Source organism: Apis cerana, linkage group LG2, assembly GCF_029169275.1.
Source record: "Apis cerana isolate GH-2021 linkage group LG2, AcerK_1.0, whole genome shotgun sequence".
Classification (NCBI taxonomy): Eukaryota; Metazoa; Arthropoda; class Insecta; order Hymenoptera; family Apidae; genus Apis; species Apis cerana.
In genome coordinates, this window is record NC_083853.1 from 1,074,978 (window position 1) to 1,096,651 (window position 21,674).

Genomic DNA, 21,674 nt, shown 5'->3' on the forward strand with positions numbered 1-21,674 from the left:
ATATAATATTCAGTCAAGTAAAATTAAATTGTAACGGTAATATCACTGATTAGATATCATTTGTTTCTTCTTTTACAATTTTTTTTCTTTCTTTCTATTCATATCAATCCTGGAAAGTTTGATTGAAAGATTTTGCTTAAATTATTTCAGAATTTTTTATATCTTGCTTTCTATTTTCAGTTGAAAAACATTGAAATAGATCAACGCATCGTATAAATTCAAATAATTTCATTTATAGTGACTGACATACTAACCGGATTATATGTAAGTATTTATTTATTTTTTGATACAATATTTTTATACAAAGTAATTTCTACAATAATTATGATATAATATTAAGTAATTTATATTAAGTTAAAAAAAAGAAAATTCAAAATTCTTTCATTTGTATAATTATTTTGTTGCAAAAAATAAAATAAAAGAATTTTGAAATATTATAAGTTTCATGTAATCCATAATGACATACACTTTAAATATACTAATACTTTAAATATACAATATACAATAAAAAAGCAAAAATTTATTTCAAATAATACCAAATTTCAAATTGTAATATAAATTCAAAAATGTAATAAAATTTAATTAGTTTTTGTAGTAAATAATATGATTACAAAAGAAAAGGAAAGCGATTGGCTAAAAATAATATTAATGTCATCAAAATGTTTTTTATATTTTCTTTATTTTTGGAAATAGAATAAGATCATTAGAAACTAATGAATATGAATTATAATTAATGTAATTAGAGTGAATGCGTTTTCTGATAAACTAATGTAATGATGAATGAAGACAAACACAGACAAACACATTATTAGTAAATATTAATAAATAAATTAATATATAAATTTATAAATGCATTTATTTTAATGAATGTGAAAAATTTCCAAATGTGTTTCTATATCGGTTTTTGTAACATGTAACAATTTATTTCATTTTTCAAGATGTTTTATTTTATCTCGTTCAATTATTTTATCTTTTTTAATTTGTAATATTCAATACTTCATAAATCGCTGTAAGTTTTTGTTTCTTCGTTTGAATATATTATGTATCATGTGAAAATTTGGATTATAAATTAGTATAGTATTATATATTTTTTATCATTGTCATTTTTAAAATTTTAATATAGTTATATAATTAATGAGATAACTTCGAAATTGTTAAAAATTAAAATCTAAATCTAATCTCTTGAAACTTTTTAAAAAAATGTTTATATCCATATTATTTATATATTGTTTATATTATAAAAGAGGGAGAGAAAAAAAGAAATATAAATTATGTAAATGAGACTTAAATATATTTAATATATTAATATCAAAATCACAAAATTCTTATCAAAATTAGTTAAAAAGAAAATTTAAAAAAATTTAAAATTTAAAAAGTATATATACTATATTTTTTATATCATTACAATATATTATAATTATAATATATTAAACTTATATATTAGATTAATTTTTTTATAATAAGAGATTTTAATTATGATTTTAATAGCAAGGTATTTTAGATTTTAAAAAACTCACTTCACAAACATTATCATTACTTTACATTATTATAATTTTTATTATCATTATCAAAAGTTGTGAATTATATAAAAATGAAATAAAAATGGTAATAGATATGCAAATTTTTTTCTTAACAATTCTAATTGTGAGATAATAATAAATTCATATCATTATTTATAAGAATAAAAAATTATTTATAAGAATAAATATAATTTAATATAATTAGAATATATTAAGAATAAATATAATTAAATATAAATATATTCTTATAAAAATTATTTATAAGAATAAAAAAAATTGCTTCAATCAGAAAAATAACATCATTTTTTTTATGATAAAATAATTTATACATAGCATATTTTATATAAATAAGATTTTTTCAAGTTTATTTAATTTTTTTTTAAAGTTTAATTTAGATTGAATTTTCTAAATTTGTTTTCATTAAATTAATAGAAAAAAATAAGAATTGAATTAAAAACAGATGTTATTATGATAAAATGATTTGTAAGATTTAACATCACATATCATGGAAACTATATTATCGACTCTAGATAAATCAACTAAATACATTTGGATTTTGAAATTAATTTACACCAAGATTAATTTATTAATTTTTATTAAAATTTATTACTAATTTATGATGTTATGAGTCAATGATAAATTTTATTAATTCTAATCAAAATATTAATTACATAATTTTATTACATTTCATTATAATTGATTACATATATACATATAAATATTTATAATTATATAATTAAATATTGCAAAATTAATTGCGATATTATTATAATTATATATTATTATAATATATTATTATAATTATTATATTTATAATTTTCGAAAAAATAGGAAAACGCCGGATGCTTTTCCTTCGCAAAAACAAAAAAAAATCTCTAATAAAATTATGAGGCTATTCTCTGATTGATAAATATTAATAAAAATAAAAATCTGTAGGCTTAATATTTCAATTTTATTAATTTTTCTAATGGTGGCTAAAACACTCAATAACACTAGATATGAGAATTTCATCTCTCCTATCCCAATATCTAAAATATGAGACTATTAAATAGTCATTAATATTTTATACAATCATTTAAAAAATTCGTTAATATTAATAATTAAATAATTAAAATAATTTGCTAGTTTAACTAAGTTGGCCATTTTTTAATATACTATTTTTTAATATAATGTACATAATTAATAAGATAATAAATTTTTAAGAAAAGAAGAATAAATAAGCAAAGAATATTATATAAAAATAAAGGAATAGGAAATAAAGGAAAATTTTGTAATGAGCTACGATATGCTGTGTGCATAATGTCTTAAGCATTATTAATTAATTCGAAATTAAAATTCTGAGATATAAAAAGAGAAAATATATTTCCTTCTATAGAAGATATGAATTTATTATTATTGTTCTTCCAAACAATTACTAACGAGTAAATTTTTTAATATGCTTTGAACTTATTTCCTTTATTTTCTTTTGTATTTTTTATCATTTTAGGAATGTTAATATATATATCAATGATCATTATCATCATTATCATCTTTTCATATTTATATGAAATTTTTCCCATAGATATTTATATATATATAGAATTAAATGAAATTAGATTATCACAGATTCATTTGATCATAGGTTATGTGAACAGAATTATCACTTAAACTTAGATAAATATATAATTTAAAATAAAAATAGAAATAATTTAAACTTTTATTTTCAATATACTATGTTCGTTATCTCGTTATTTTATTTTACTTCTATTTTGGATTATTTATATTATATTTAATGCAAATATAAATTGCTTGCAATTTAAATAACTCTTAATTGATATTTTTGTGTACCAATTTTTATATTTGTTTGGCTTCTAGAATCAATTGTCTAAAAAGGTTCAAGAATATATTAATACAGCAAAGTTTTTCTCAATCAATATGATAAACTAATGTATTGCAAAAATATTTCACGTGTCTTATAAAAATTTTATTAAAATTTTAAATATAAAAATATTTAATATTTATTAACATTTATAAATGTCGAGAAATATAATTTTCGAATAATAAATCAATGCGACAATTAAAATTTATTATTAGATCAAAATATTTATTTTTTATCAATATTATAAATATTTTTACAAATATATTATAAATTATTTATTACAATATTTACTATAAATATATATGTATATACTTATTAATATATTTTTAAAATATTTTTTTTAAATAAATAATAAATTGTAAAAAATATTAAAATATGTAATTATTTCTAGCAAAAAAATTATAATATCGAGAAAATATATATAATTATTTTTGAAGTGTGTTTCAGCTAAGATTGAAAAATATTTTTATTTAGAAAATGTTTTATAGTATATTATAATATTAAACAAATAATTAAAATAAATTGTTAAAAAATTTTTTTAATTGTTATATATTATTATTTTTCTTCCTTTTTGCTTTTAATTAATAATATATTATAATATATTATTTAATATAATATATAATTTAATATAATATTAATATAAATGTTTGTGTGAATTTGAGATATTTATAAAAATATCTCATTACATATAATGCATGTATGCTCTTTTATTGAATATATATATCAAACACTTATAAAAATATAAGAATTTTAATCATTATTTGTCTTTATTGTTCAACTTACATACATATTAGGAATTAGAATAAAAATTAAGCAAGAATGAAAGTATGATAAAAGAAAATTTATCGGTTAATGTCTTGTATAATTTATTTATATATTTACAATTCTTTCGTCAATTTTGATAAATGAATATAAAATGTTATATAATGATTTATTTATATTTTTAATTTAATTAAAATTATATGTCATAAAATTTATAGATATTTATAGATATGAATGTTTAAATTATAAAGATATCATTTCATATATATCTCTCATTTCATAATAAAGAGTATTAAAAAATAGTTTAATAGTTAGGAAATAAATATTCCTTAACATAAGTGCAAGATCTGTTATTTTATTTCTTAATAAATAGAAACTATTTCAGAAATTGATTCAATATTTTAAAATGATAAAAAAATTTGATCTTATGCGATATACTAATTTTGTTGTATATTTTATATGAATATTATTGACATTTTAATATAATAATTGACATTCGCATTATTATCTTTCTTTATACTATGAATTTTATACTTAATTATAAATATGTACAATCAAATAAATAATAAATATAAATGTGAATTGCAATCTGAGAGGTTGAATCATTAAAATAATATTAAATTAATATTCGATATTATAATATTCAATGTTATAATGGGAACTAAAAATAATTTATCAAAACATTCACGAAAATAGATATTATAGGATTAAATAAAAAATTCGTAAATCAGTTTTAAATAGCAGTTTTTGCCATAATAATTTTAACGGAACATACATTTATATTAAATAGAGTGTACTAGATACAAATTTTTTCCACAACTTCATTTATTATTTAAATATATATATATATATTGTAGATATTTATTAAAAAAAAACATAACAATATTGTTCAATGGCAAAATTTCAAATATTATATATTTAATCAACAAAACAAATTATATAAGTTTTTTTATTAATTTGACATAAAAAAAATTATAATATATAATATATAAATATATTACATAAATATATAAATTTTTATCAACGAAGTAAGGATTTGAAAAAATTTTAAATTCAAGATTAAAAAAGATTGAAAAAATTTGAAATTCAAGATTAAATTCAAGATTAAAAGATTATTATAGTTTTATAACTCACAACTTACAAAAAGTTACATAGAAAGTGATATGAAAAATTTCTCGTGTGAATTGTAAAAAAAATTTGATATGAGAATCATAATAATATGATAAATAATTTTTTCTATATTTCATTTGATAGTTTATGCCTATTTTTTATTTAATTTTATTTAGTTGTCCAATTTATTTATGTTTTCAATTTATATTATTTTGTTCTAAAATTTTTATGTGCTTTTTAATCAAGTATGTATTTTATATTAATATATTTTTTAATAAGAGCTTAATAATTTTTCATATTTTTAATATTAATATGAAGTTTAACATTGTATTATTTTAATTCAATTTCATATTATTATTTTTATAAACATAAGTATTTAAATTCAATAATTCTGAATGATGTCTTCTGTGATTCTAAAATGAAATTTTTTGAATAATTCGATGATTACTTTATGTTATGATACATTATTTTTGTAATTCTTTGTTTTTAATTTTTTTCTATATTTTTAAATATGATTTAAATATATATTTAAGTATATTTTTCTGATTTTTAAGTATATTTTTCTGAGTTATTATTTTTATTATGCAATAATATATGCAATAATTTCTACATTCCGAAAAATTAAATTTTTAATTTAAAATGAAATTTTAATTTTTTCTGTTATTGTAATATTATAATATTATTTGACAAATAATCTTGGTTTTATGATTGGTTAAACTGATATTGATTTGATTAAAATATAAAAATGAGCTATTTATTTATTTATTTAGACGATATATTTGCTTATAAACAAGATTATAATAAAATGTTTACTTTTTTGTTCTCCTAAAATTGGTTATATTATTCATTAATTATTGTATTATTTATAAGAAAATATAAATTTTTATTTTAATCATTTATTTTAATAATTTATGTATTATATAAATGTATTATATAATATATAATAAAAAAATTACATACATAATAATACAATTTTAATTAAATATCATTAATATTATATCTATTTATTTTTAATCTTCAATTATACATAAAATATAAAATATATGATATATATTATAAATTAAAAATATTTGAAATAAAAGTATATTTTCGAAACGTATCATTTTTGTTAAACTTTATATATGTTTTTTTTTCTTAAAAAAAAAGATTTTATAATTGCAATATTACATATTATAATTACATTATTATATTTTATAGTTAATATGCATGTTATGTAATTTATTATTCTATAATAATATAAAATAGAATCGTTTTTTAATATTGGTTCATTAGATTTTCTTTTTTTTGTCTCATTTTTTTCTTTTCTCAAGTTCCGTCTGGGTTTATCGACCGAAATGTCCTTGAACTTGGACCGTTCAAACACCCCTCATGGCTAGACTACCCTCGACTAAACTTAATTCTCGAATTCAGGGTGCATGTATCTGCGGTCAGCAACCTCAGAAATATACACAATATATACAATGCGTTTGTTTTCTGTGTTTATATATTTAGAAACAGACATTATTTGCGATGTACACTTTTGAATAAAAACTAGTATAAGTAAGTAATTACTTAATTTTTAATTATTTAAAAGAAATAAGTTATAAAGAATATAAGAGATAAAAATATTATTTTTTAATAGTTTAAATTTATTAAAATATGCTTTTCAAAAATTATATCTCTGATTTCTTTTTGATAAGTTTTTTAATGTTCTTTGATCATGATTCTTTTCATTTATATTATTTTATATTTTTATATTTTCATAAATATCTATATATACAGAATGTTTTAAAACTTATTCATATCCATATTCTATATATATTTGTATTACATTTATATATATATAGAATGAATCATTTAATATGATTATTTGGAATAATTCACATGAAGCAATACTTCATACAAAATTTACATGAAAAGTGAAAAGAGGACATTTATTATTAATTTTTTTACCATATATATAAACATTCTGAAAATATACATTTATTACTTAAAACATGTTTTATAATACATATTTTTTAAATTGTAAAAGTAACAAATTTTAATCAAAAATAATAAATGAAGAAAGAAATATTAATTAACCTAAAAACATCAATATCAAGTTATGATCAAAATTTTTATGCGAAATTTATATTATTTGTAATTATAATTGTAATTATAATTATAATTGCAATTAATTATAATTATATTAAAATGGATAATATAAATGTTTTTAATATATTTAAGATTGGTGAGATAATGTATGAGTTATAAACATTTTTTATCTTATGATTGTACAGTCATATCAAGTTTTACATAAAAAGTAAAAGAAAAAAAAATTTTTCACATATTGAGTTTTTTCTTCACATATATTTAATACTAGTGCTGTCATCGATATGTATAATTATTTTGAATTTCATTGTATTTTTCGATGTTTTACAATTGTTTCTTTGTATTTATTGAAAATCTATCACCGAAATCTTTTTGAAGTGGTCTTGAATGTATTAATATTAAAAATAGTCACAAGCAAGAATTATGTAATATTCATATCTATATAAAAATAATCGAAATGTAATGTTATCCGATAATTTGAGCATTTTTTTATCATTGCTATGTGATTAATCTAAATGATTTGTCAATAAATGATTTGTCATAAATTTTACATTCATTTTTTTTTATTTCATCTAATATTCGTAATTTCATTTACGTAATATTTTATTTAATTAAATAGTATTTTTTAAATATTTTTTAAAAATTTATTTTTAGGTATTTATTTATATAGTATACTTTAGATATATTTTTCACATATATATCTTTTCATTTTGTATAACATTAATGAATTCATCTATAAGTGAATTGAAAAATTATTTGATTAAATTTTAAAAAATTATAAAAAAACAAATGAAAAAATTAAATGAACGAATTAAGAATTACTATTATTTAAATAAACTATATGACATTTTAAAGTATAATTTAATTTTGTTTAAATGAATAAAAGATATTAGATTTTATGAAATTTGTGAATGAAAATAATTTATATATCTTTCTCAGTTTATACTTCATTTTCATTTATATCGATATTGACATTTTCTATAGATATATTGATATTTGTTATTCCTATTTTTCTATCTTTGTAATTCATTGGGAAAATTAAGAAGAACCTGTTGAAAAGTTGTTTTTCTACAGGATAATTCATGAATATTTGAATTGGTTACAAAAACAGATTATCGATTGTCTGGATGTATTAGACTTTTGAAACTTTGGACTATTTGCTTCCATAAACTTTCATAATACTAAATAATTTAAATCAAATTATTTAATTACATAAATATGATTAAATATTTTATTATTTGTAATTTAAAATATACTTTTATATAATATAAAAATTGTATATAGATTATATATATGTGGATTATATGAGATAAAAAAAGAATAATTTTTTTTTATTTGAGATTTCGTTTTCAATTTTAAAAATTTATCAAATATAATATGAATTTAATTAATTTCTTATTTTTATTAAATAGTAGTTAATAATAAATTAAGTTAATTTAATTTATTTCTGATTGGATGGTAAAGAAACAAAAGATTATTCTATGAAAATAAATAATAATTTTTATATATTTTATGAAAAATGTACAATACAATTTTTTTCATTTGAAAATTATCTCTAAAAAAATTGAATTTCAAAATTCATGAAGTGTATAAATACTTAATTGTTTCTTGATTGTATATATTCAATTTAAAAAAAAGAAATAAAGATATTTCTTAAAGAACAATTATATTTCGAAACTGATATATTTCTGAAAAAAGTTGTATTTTATAGAACTTCTTAATCAATATTCCTAAAAAGAATTTTATTTTATTTTCAAAACATAATATATATAGTATATTCATATCATAAAATTAGTAAATTCATTTTATATGTAATTAAAAAAAAGATGATATATGATTTCAAAAAATTAAGAATGGTAGAAATGAATTAAAAAGAAAATTTAATAATATATAAAAACTTTTTTGATTTTATTGATTTTGAAATATATTATCAAAATCAATATTTTAAACAACTTTTCTTTATAATTTTTCTTTATATTTACCATTTAGCTTTTTAATATCAACAAAAATATTTTTAATTCTGCATATTAATTATACAATTTAAGGAAAACTTTATTATTCTTGATTTTAATATATTTTCTAGAAATTATCATTCTAATTAATTTTTAAAAAGTTTTAATTATCATTTATTAGAAAGTTATTAATAAAATTTTTAATATTTATGTAATATCCCAACATTTTATAAAATATTGTTTAGATTAAATTATATTATAATTTCGTTTTAGTTTAGATGATAATATTTTTATTTAGTCTAATTAAAATTAATTCATAGAAACATAAAATGATATTTTCATTTTTTAGATTATTTTTTACTAAATTATTATTGATTGAATCGAATATGTTAATTAAATTAATATTAATTAAATAAATATAGACATCTATGTAAATCAATTTTTTAATCAAATATTTTAATCAATATGGCAATATAGTTATAATAATTACATAAATATTTTTTTTAATATTATGAAATTTTTTCAATTATTTTTTCAATTATTTAATTATTGCTATAGCATCATTAATTATCTAATCTAACTTAATCTGAACTTGTCATTTTATTTATCATATTATTAAATCTAATTAAAGCCTGTTTCAAATCTTAGAAGTATATGAAATATATTTTTTAAATATATCTCAAAAATCAAAATCAAACAGCACATATATATATATATAGAAAAAAATTGTTTAAAATATTAACTTAAAACATGATCATATCCTGATGTTAACTGATCTTTAATATCTATTATTACCGTTATGTAATTGTAATGATCAAACTGCTGCACGGAAACCATGATCCGTCAATCGATTAGTAATATCAATTATAGTCATTGGTTCCAAACATTATTACAATTCTGGTTAATATTAGGTAGAATTATTGGATCAAGCAAATGATTGTCACAAAATGATTCATTTGATTTTCTGTAATTTAATTGCTTTTCTATTGAAATTGTAAAAGTTTAATTAATAATATGTTTTTGATTTTTTCAGATTTTCAATAAATCCTATCACTAAATAATAATTGAATATTATTTTAAAAATGAAGCTTTCGGAATATAGTAGTATAAATATATATAATATATATAATATATATAGGAAATAAGTATTTTGAATAATATGACAGAATAAATTAATTTAAATAGAAAATGAAATAGTTAATATGAAAAAATTATTTGAAAGAAAAATAAATATATATTTTTTGAGATTATTAAGATTTTAATCATAATTTCTATTTAACCAAATCATGAATATAATTGATTATGAGTTTGACAGTATTTTTATATTCGTTACACAACCGCAAAGAAAAGCAAGTAATACAAATTTATAATATATTATAATGTCATTAAAGTAGGAAAAATGGAACATTTTTATGTAAATATTATAATCATTACATTTTACAATTTTATATAAATATCATCATAAAATTTTTTTCAAAAATCATATAAAGAATTAAGAAACATAATATAATTTTCAAGTTAATTTTTCAACTTGTATAATTAAATAAATATTTATGATAATATTAAATATAATCAATAAATATTTATAATTTTAAAAATGATTTTATCTTTATAAAATATTTATTTATCAAATCAAAAAATTGTTTTTTTTTTAGCATTATATAAATGTATATTTCTATAATTTCTTTTGAATTTTGTTAATTTTTCTTGTCTCATTAACAATTGAACAATTAAAATAATTAAAATTGAATCTGAATTGTTACAAAAAAAGATAAATGAAAAGATAAAATGAAATAATAATTATAAAAAATTTAATCTTATATATATTTTTTTTAATTGAAATGTTCTCTCTGTTCACAATATTCGAAAAATTGAAAATTTTATTATTTAGAAAGTAAGGTTTCTTGTTAAAATGAATAAATTAAATCTATCTCTACAAAATTTGTATAGTTTATATCTTTTTTAATTTTATTTAAAAATGTTTTAAATATTTCAATATATTTTGAAAAATAAAAAAATGATAGATAAGACATAATGATAGATAAGAAAATATTATTATTTTGATGATTTATTACTAAATGTGATTCTAAATAAATTGTTATATAAAAAATTGTTTTTGTTTCTTCATAAAATTTATTGTTATTAACCGATTTATTGTTTCACCGATTTATTATAAATTAAATACATTTTATTTTTCGTAAAAAGTTTTTTTTTATAACAGTTACATATTTAATATTTATTATACAATTGTAATCAAATGAATAAAAATATTTGGAAAATTATATTAAAAAAGAAATAGTAATTTAAAAAATAGTAATTTAATAGTAATTTAATAAAAAAAAATCGAAATTTTTATCGCTTTCTTATTTATCTCTATTTTTTGTAAGTTAGTTTTAAAGTTTATCAAAATTATCATTATAATTTGTTTATACATAAAAACATTATATTAAAAATCAATGCAGTTGTATTCTAGTAAACATGTAATCATTTTCATACATGAAATATATCACTTCGTGGATGCATTCATATGAAATTTATTGTTTCAAAATTTTTCATTTCGTAGAGAACTTCAAATTTCAAATTGTTTCAAACTTTTTTAAACTCTTGGTCGATCAAATAATTTTCAAAGTTCGCAAAAAATCATAAATGGAAGAATGAATAATACCAATTATCATTTTAATTTAACTTGATTATATATTGGCTAGATAATAGCTAAGGAATAATTGGTATAATTGGATGATTAATGAGCAAAAACGCTTATAGTCGTTGTAAAGACTTCTGCATCATTTGCAAAGAAACAGTCGCAATTATTCAATGAATTTATATTCATTGTCAATATGAAAAGATATGAGAAAAATAAAAGTTTGTAATGTAACACATAGATTGTGTTTTTAAAAAAAGTATCGATCTTAATTCTGAATTGCGTGTGAAATAATAAGAAAATATTTATTGTAATAAATTAAAGTAAATATTAGTTGTAATAAATTAAAGTTAAAACTATAATAACTTATCCTATAGAAATTTTCGTGATTAATCCTTGGCCAAATTCTTCATGCAGAATCTTGTAATGTGTCTTTTGGACAATCGAAATGGATATTTCCTCAGTATTACAACTTTATTGTAATTTTTATTTTAAAACAGCAAATCTACCTGATTTATTAGATAGATTAAATTTGATACTATACTATATTTCATACGATTACATTTATTAAGATAATCATTTTTTATTATTACTTAATTATCGATAAGATTTTTTTAGATATATTTTTTTTTTCATTTCATAATGTTCAATTTTGTATATAATGTGCAAATTTGTTCATTTGCTAATTTTTATATATTATTAATTTTATTAATTTATTAATTAATTTAATTCACTTTCTTAGTCAGTTTTAGTAAAAATTATAAAGAATAGAAATTACTTTTGAATACAAATTATTTCAAAGAATAATTTAATACTTTAAAATGAAGAAATGTATTTGACTTTGTTTAAAAATATAAAAAATTTTATTATTTATTTTTCAAAGTTATTCAAAATATGATATTTCAATGTTTATAGTTATTGATGTAGTTATTTGTTTTATATCATTTGAAATTTCTCGAATTTTTTTAAATTCACTTTTGAATCAGAATAATATCGATTATTCGAAACGCATTTTGAATTTTGATTAAGCAAATAGCTGATTATTCGAATATAATGAGTATGTATTTATCAACAATTTTTACATTACAGGATTTTTACATATTTAAAAATGATTTATTTAATAATATATATTCTTTTATGTAACAAATATTCATATTTAAAAATTCTTTAATTGTGTTTCATAAGATATTCACAAACTTGATTTTTCCTTATCATCAGAAAAAATGCTTATTCCAATAAATTTATCTTTTGATAAATATTTTTTTCAATTCAATTTATTTCAATATTTTTTATATGTGCCCTAAATATATAGAACATTAATATATTTACGGTATATATTTGCATTTTAAATGATAAAATAAGCAGAAAAGTATTTTTGTATTGTAAATATTTATGTTTGTTTTACGATTGAAAATATTAATGTATTAACACTTTATATATATTTATATATCTCATAAATGATGTTAAATCATCTAACAAATCTAACTCTTATATTTTTTATTTTTTACATTCGTATTTTTTCAGTTCATTATTATTCAATATACAAAACAATTCATATAGTATTGTATTCATATAACATACAAGACAAAATTTGCTATCTCATATAAGCAAAATTAAATAATATACAATGGTTCAAATATTTTTTTATTTTTTGATGAAATATTAATGAACAATTTTTTATTTTTAATAAAATTTTTGTTGTTTATATTTAGAATCATTTATGTGATCATTTTTTTGGTATTTTAAGAAAGTGAAATCAATGTTCAAAGTTTAAAATATTTTTCTTTTTAAATATAATTTTGTAATGATTTAGAAGATAGAGCAAAATTTTTAATTACAAAATGTTTAAAATTTAGTACTCTATCATTATTCAAATTGTCAGACAAATTATATTAAAAAATGTTAAAATTTTCATTAAAATTTCAAAAATGTTTGAATCAAATGAATTTCTTTATAATAATATTCAAATACTTCCGTGAGTCACTGTATATTATATAATTTATATAAAAAATTTATATAAAATTTATATAAAATTTTTATATTAGTTTTAAATGTTCAATTATTTTTTAAAATATTACTTGTTAGAAAACATCCTAGATTATTATAAATAAAATATATAAATCTATTATAAATATATTATAAATAAATTATAATTAAATATATATTAAAAATCTTGTATTATTAAAAAATTTTTAATTTTAATAAATAGAACATATTTTATTTTATTATAAAATTATATAATATTTAAATAACTATTTTAAATGATATTTAATTAAATAATTTAATTAAATAATATATATTATTTCATATATTTTATATAATAAAATAATTTTTTATGTTTTTTTATCTCGATTAAATATTAATAATTATATAAATTTTTTTATACAGAACACTTCAGAATATTCTAACAGTTGTGTTTGAAGATTGGAATAATTATGCCATTACTGGTCGAAATAAACAGTTTATGATGAAGAACTTTTTTATATATTCTTGTATTTCAAAATTTTTAACAATTATTTATTCAATGATTGTATTCTATATACAGTGTTATGCTATCTCCTGATAATATTGGAGAATTGAGATTAAATTATATCAGCAACTATACTGAAAAATTGAATTTAATCAATAAGAAAATGTTACTTAAAATGAAGTTTGCTTTTGACATCACGATTTTTCCACTCTATGAATTTGTTACAGCTATATAATTTGCATTTCAATGGTCCGTAGCTTTTATAGCTGATATAATAGTGGCATTATCTTTGGTATTAATAAGTTATAAAAAATAAAAAAAGCTATTTTATTTATAAAAATATTGAATACAATAGATTTTAAGATGAATTTTTGTAGAATTTCATTGAGTTTTTAAATAGATACTATGTTATTATCATATGTAACATATAATACTGAATATAATATATAATACATATAAATATTTTTAATTTTTCATAACTTTATTTGATACAAAATTTGCAATTATTTTGCTTATTCATGTGTTATTGTACTGCTAATCTGAATATCAATTTGTTATGTCAGATAATATATAAATATAAAATATAAATATAATATATATATAAAATTTTTGTCCAAGAGAATCATTGTAGTTTTAGATTTATTATTATATAGTTATTGTTATGTAGTTATTATAATGTAGTTTTAGATTATTTTAAGATTTATTTTTCTTATATTCTTATTTTAGAATCAAATTATCTGTTTTCAATGATTTTGCTAAAAAGAATATTGAGTATATTATTTTTTTTAAGATTTTTTCGAATATGTTTAAAAATTTGATTGATCTGTAGTTTTGCAGATTGCTTCAATTTTTCCTTGATTATATGATGATAATTATTTTTACATTTTTTCTATGTAAATAAAAATTGAGAAAATATAAATTTGTTTGAAAATAAATAGAATTAATCTCTTGAAAAAATTTTGTGTTGTAGTGATTTGTCTAAGCCAGATGATTTGTTATTTTTGAATGTATTTATTATATGTTTTATTGGAATCTATGTTTTTGATGCAGTGACAATAGAAATTTATTGATAATCAATGTATGCAGGGCTATGCAGGACTCATAGCGAAATTATGTGAAAGCTATTTAGCGTATTTTCTGCTAATTATTCAACTTTCTTTTTGAATAAAAAGAGATTTATTATGTTTTAAGGATCAAGATTATAAAAAATTAGCGTTAAATGTTTTATATATTTTTTAGAATGATCTGTTTTAACTATCTGTAATTTCTACTCTTTTTTTGTTGTGCACCTAATTTTTTTTATACAATTTTTTTAGATTTATTTTTATATATTATATTTATTTTAATGCAGTTGCAAAAATGCACTCAACTAATTAATTTATAAAAAATGTTATAAAAATCATATTCTGTCAAAATCATATCAAATCATATATCATCAAGTCATGTTCTGCATGGATATTTTAAATCTTTTTTTTTTCAATATATTATACGTAACTATATTTGTTTTTAATTTTCTTAAAATATATATAATAAATATATTTGGATCTCTTTTTATGTAATTTTATTTTTTTATGTGATTTACAATCAATAGATAAAATATTTTTATCGAACATATTTGAATGAATATTTTATATTGTTTTTTTTTATATAGTTTGCTTAAAATAAATTTTATATTTTATTTGAAATTAATTATTATATGATTTTTTTTATATGATATTATTTATTAAAAAATAAATTTTTACAATTAGTAAAATATAATTGCGAATACGTAGAAACAGCTTGTATTTTAGCTTGTATTGCAATTATTTTTTGATATTTTTATGTCTATATTAATTTTTTAAGATTTTTATTGAAAAATTAAGAGTTTTATATCGATGGCGAATATCTAAATATAAATTTTAATTTTGATAAATTAGTGATAAATTTTGTATTTCTATTTTTTTATTTCTTTATTTATGTCAATTTATAATTGAAAAATAGACATTAATGTATATTCATCATTATCATTGTTATTCGTCATTATTAGCAATATTGATTGGAAGAAAATGAATAATCTTGTAATTAATTGGATTTGTCAAATTGATTAGAAAGAAATCTCAATATAAAATTTCTATTACTGAAATCTTTGTGTAGGTTATGTCTATGTATACGATTTTATCTGCTGTACATGTTTCATTATTCACTATTTATTGGTCACTTCGCGACGCAATGTAGTGTAGTGCACTCTCTCTAAAAGCTTTCTATTGGAACGAATTCTATTGGAAAATATAAATTTAACATATTATTTACTGGTTGTGAATTAAATGGATACAACATATCGATCAGTTTCAAGTTTGAATTCGGTAATATCGAAGGTTTTAATTATCACGTAGAAATTTATGGAATAAAATAGAAACTTGAGATATCATTTTATCCATTACTTTTCTGATTATTATCCAAATAATATCAATATTCTATTTTCCAAGTCAATATATTGTAAAGATAATTTAAGTAAATATCTTTAAATACCAAGTTTATCATTATTATCGTTATCATTGTTTTGAAAAAAAAACACATCATTGTTGTAAAAAAAACATCTCATTTTCATTGTCATAATTTATTTTTGAAGGTTAAAATTATTATAATAACTTTTAAAATTATTATAAATTTTTTAATATTGAAAAGTATAACATTGTTATTGTATAAACATGATTGTATTTAATAATTTTTTTACTGTCTCTAAAAAATTTAGGAAAAAATTGATTAATTGAATAATTTTTTATCAATTAATAATCAAAATTAATAAAACACCTATTTGCAGATTATCGATCAAATAATATAAAATTTATAAATAAATAATGTGTTAATCGATATATAATAAATAATGTATTAAGATTTATATTAAAAAATGTGAAAATATAATAAAATGAAATTAATTTGGCGAAGACAAATTGAAATATCATAATCTTAAACAGAATGCTAATATATATGCTTATAGGACATGATTTTATAAAGTCAATTTTTGAAATTAAAATAAATGAAAAAATTACTATATAAAAAAATCGATTGAAGCTTTATTGAGTTAGAAATTTAAATGGATAAAATAAAATGGTTTTTTGCTGTTTCATTTTGTTCGCCTTATTATACCTAAGATTATAACTTCGATATTTTAAAACTTAATAAATAAACTTCATTTGATATTTTTATATATTTATTTATAACTATTTTATTTATAACTATAATTATTTATAATATTTTGATCTTTAGAATTGATTCTTTAAAAGTGTCTAACGAATATATTTATACTTTGTATATATTTACATATATTAATTACATTGAGATTAGATTTAAATATGAAATATATTTTATTTTGTTTTTACATCATTCATTATACTTTGTGAATTTTTTAGATCAAAATATTTATTAAAATAATTTTTATCTAATTTTTTTCTTAATTTAAATAATTCCTATTAATTTAATTAATATATTCTTATCATTTTAGCTCCAACTTGTTCCTGGAATATAATAATAAAATTAATTATTAAGTCCGTTGTTATTAAGTTCGATTCACTAAATCAAAGGCAAAGTCCAGATGCCATTGATAAGTTCGATTCACTAGTCGATCAAGGGCAAAGTCCATATACTAATGATGATCTATTGTCACTAGAGTTTGAAATTCAAGAAATTGTGATTCTTGATGTGATAGTTCTTGCAACTCTAATGTTCTTATAATTCTGTGTTTTATAATTCTCCAGATTTTGTGGTTCTGGCAAACTTTTAAGAGTTCTCAGACTGATATCTTCTGAAGTTCCTGCTATGTTCCACTCGTAAGTTTGCAGATCTTCAGTGGGGATACACAAGTATCCAATAAAGACCAACCTTTTGATTGAGCGATACAGAAAAAGTTGCCTAGAATAAATCCGAAGATTACGCTACTGACAAGTCCCTTATTTTCCCAAAGACTGTTCTACACATGTTCGCACTTTCCTTCAGGTAGAATGATTCTAATTGGGAATGGCATAGCTATAAAAGTCATTTCAGATAATAATAAGACATTTTGTCATTCCAACTACGTCGAATTGTTTCAAAATGTGCAAAGCAAATGGTTAGCAATATTTCTCATAAAAAACGGTATTGTCCTTACAGCATCATATAAGTCATCTAAGTGTATCCTGAATAATATATCATAGTATCATAATAATTTTTATATATTATTTTTTTTTATATTATCAATTTTTTTAAAGTGAAAATATTAATCAAGCTGCATACAATGATATAATTTAAATTTGTGAAAGAGTCGAATTACATTGTTAATTTTAATCTGAGTTCAAAAGTAGTTAACACTTACAGTTGGAAAACTTTGTTATGCTTTGTATAGAAATCTTTGCTATCATAAAATATTATATATAATATGATATTATAATATGATATAAAATGTATATATATAATGATTATAATACGATATTATGTATAAAATAATAATATTATTTAAGCATTAGAATTATTTATTTATTAAAAATTATTTATTTATTTAAGCATTATAAGAAAATAATAAAATAATAATCAAAATAATTTTAATCTTTTTTTTTGATTTTGTAATTTTTAATAGAAATTTCTTATGGATTCTGCATAATATATATGCATGATATGATTAAACTTTCTCTTAAATCCCTAATTTTGGAAAAATATCAGTAAAAATACGTTTTGCATATTTTTTTAACTTCGATCATTATTATTATCATTATATGTTAAATTTAAATATTCACAATCTAATAATTATTTATCATTTTATTTGAAAGAATTTCTGCCAAAAATTTAATAATTATAATTATTAAAAAAAATAAAACAATTTTTCAATTTTGAAAGTTTAAAAAATATGCAATTATTTTAAACTAATTATTTTTAAAATTAAACTATAAATTTCCTATAAAATTAAATTATAATTTTGGAAAAAATACTTTGCAGATTCATATTATATAATTTCATATTCTATTAAAACAAGAAATGCCTATTAAATGTTATAAAATACATGACATGTATCAAATAATATAATCAATTATTTTATGATAAATATTATTTTCTACGAATTAATATTTTATATACATTTTAATATTTCTTAATTAATCTTTTTTTTATTTACTTTATAATATATTTAATATTTTAAATTATATTAAATTATATTTAATGTATTTTATATATACATAATTTATATTTTAGATATTTGATATTTTAGACAAAAGCTTATATATCAAAAGCTTCGGCTTCATACATCGATCTTACTTGGAATGTATTAAAAGATAAAATGTATTTTATGCTTGTACTGGATACATAAATAAAAAAAATGATTTAAGAAAAAAAATTTATTTATTTAAATATACATCTAAAATAAAATCTCGTTTATAAAAACAAATTAATGATCATAGTAATTTTAAGTATACAGATAATATATTTTTATAATAAATACATATAATTATTTATTTGTTTTAGGAATAAATTATATATCAAAGAAAGAACAGATGAATTGAATTGTATATTATATAAAATGAAATAATGTTATATATAAAATATATATTAAATTAATCAATAAAAACAGGCGGAATGAATGAATTTACACTATCGGATAATGATTTTTTGTTCTTAATTCTTACACTTGTTTAAATAAACCAGATTCTATTTTAAAAAAAATCGAACTTTTTACAGAAACTGATATTAATCTATTTATATTGCTATACTAAATTCAGATAATGCTGAACTAATTATTCTTATTTTTTTTGCGAAAAAAGACAAAGCTTTATCTAACATACATGAATCACAGAAAAAATGATTAATTCCGAGTATATTAATATTATTTATAAACTCATTTGTTAGAATACAAATGTGGGAATAATCTCAAATTTACTTCAAGATTAATATTTACCTTCTTTTTCACTGCATAGTAAAAAAAAAAAAAAAAATACAAAAATAAAGTAAACACATATTTGAAGTACTTTTAATAATTTTAATAATTGGTGTTAAATTGCATTGACTTTATATATAATTTTAAAATGCATTTTTCGCTTTGTGAAAATATGATATTAATTTTATTTTCAAATTAATTTTTCTGATTTCAGGATATTGAAAATATAATGGACAAAAAGCAGATTTCAGTTCAAACTAAGTCGGAAAGCTGCCAAAACGGCTCGCGATATTAACGTTTTGATCCTGGGATCACTAATGAACATACTGCACATAATGGTGGTTTAAAAAATCTCGAAGCGATGATGAATGAATTGATCCATGAAATTCTATCTTATCCACTATACTCATCAAATCTCTTGCCACCGATTACCACTTTTTCAAGCACCTCGACAACTTCTTGCATGAGAAATGCTTCAAATCTTGGAGAAATGCTGAAACAGCATTCAAGGAAGCATTTGTCGTTTCTAGGATTTCAGAATTTTATTATTTTTATTTAACCAGAATAAAAAAACTTGTTTTTCGATGCAAAAAGTGCATTGATTGCAATGATATTTATTTTGATTAATAAAGTTTTATTTGAGGTAAGATATGTACATTTGACTTTAACAATTAAAAACCATAAGAATCTTTCTTCTCAATTTAATACAACATTGAGAAAAAATTTTTTCATATATCTTACATTTTTAATGTCATTATGTTACTTCGTCATTAGATAAATTTTTGGAACACTTGTTTTTTTGTCAATAACGTCACACTTTGCATTACCTCTTAGTAAAATAATGCTGCTATCTTTTCTTAAATTAAATAATTGATAAGTCAATCTCATTAATAAATCAAATCTCGTCGCTTCATTATTTACAAATCATATCTCATTAATCATTTATCATATCGATACTTAATTGTAAAGGTTAAATAATTTTATGATTGGAATTATTTTCTTGTCTACTTATTAAAATCTTGTTTTATTGTATAATTTATCTGAAACGATTCATGTAAAATTATATAATTCTCTTTTGTTCTTTTTTTTTTAATATTAAATATCTTCATGATGTAATATCTTTTCTCATACATATAAAATCTTTTCTCTTGATAAATAAAATGTTGTATATCTTTCTTTGTGATATAATTTTTATTGTCATTTTTTTAGATGAATTATAGTCATTTTTGTCTTTTCCTTTTAATAAATTGCCACTATTTTAAAATTTTCGAAGTTTAATCTGATCTCTTCTTAAAATTTTTTTTCTAATTTTTCTTTTATATATAACTATTCCTTGTTTATGTTGTCCTATACATTATTGTACTTTGATGTCAGATTTGCTAAAAATATAGATATGATCTAATAAGACAAAAATAA

At 17.7% G+C, this 21,674-nt stretch overlaps 1 long non-coding RNA gene across 1 annotated transcript; it reads left to right on the plus strand.

The window, feature by feature from the left end:
- The first annotated feature begins 67 nt into the window (after nt 1–67).
- On the plus strand, nt 68–21,484 carry LOC133665738 (uncharacterized). Its single transcript, XR_009828985.1, has 2 exons — nt 68–264; nt 20,473–21,484. It is a non-coding gene; the product is annotated as an uncharacterized LOC133665738 (long non-coding RNA).
- The last annotated feature ends 190 nt before the right edge of the window (nt 21,485–21,674 follow it).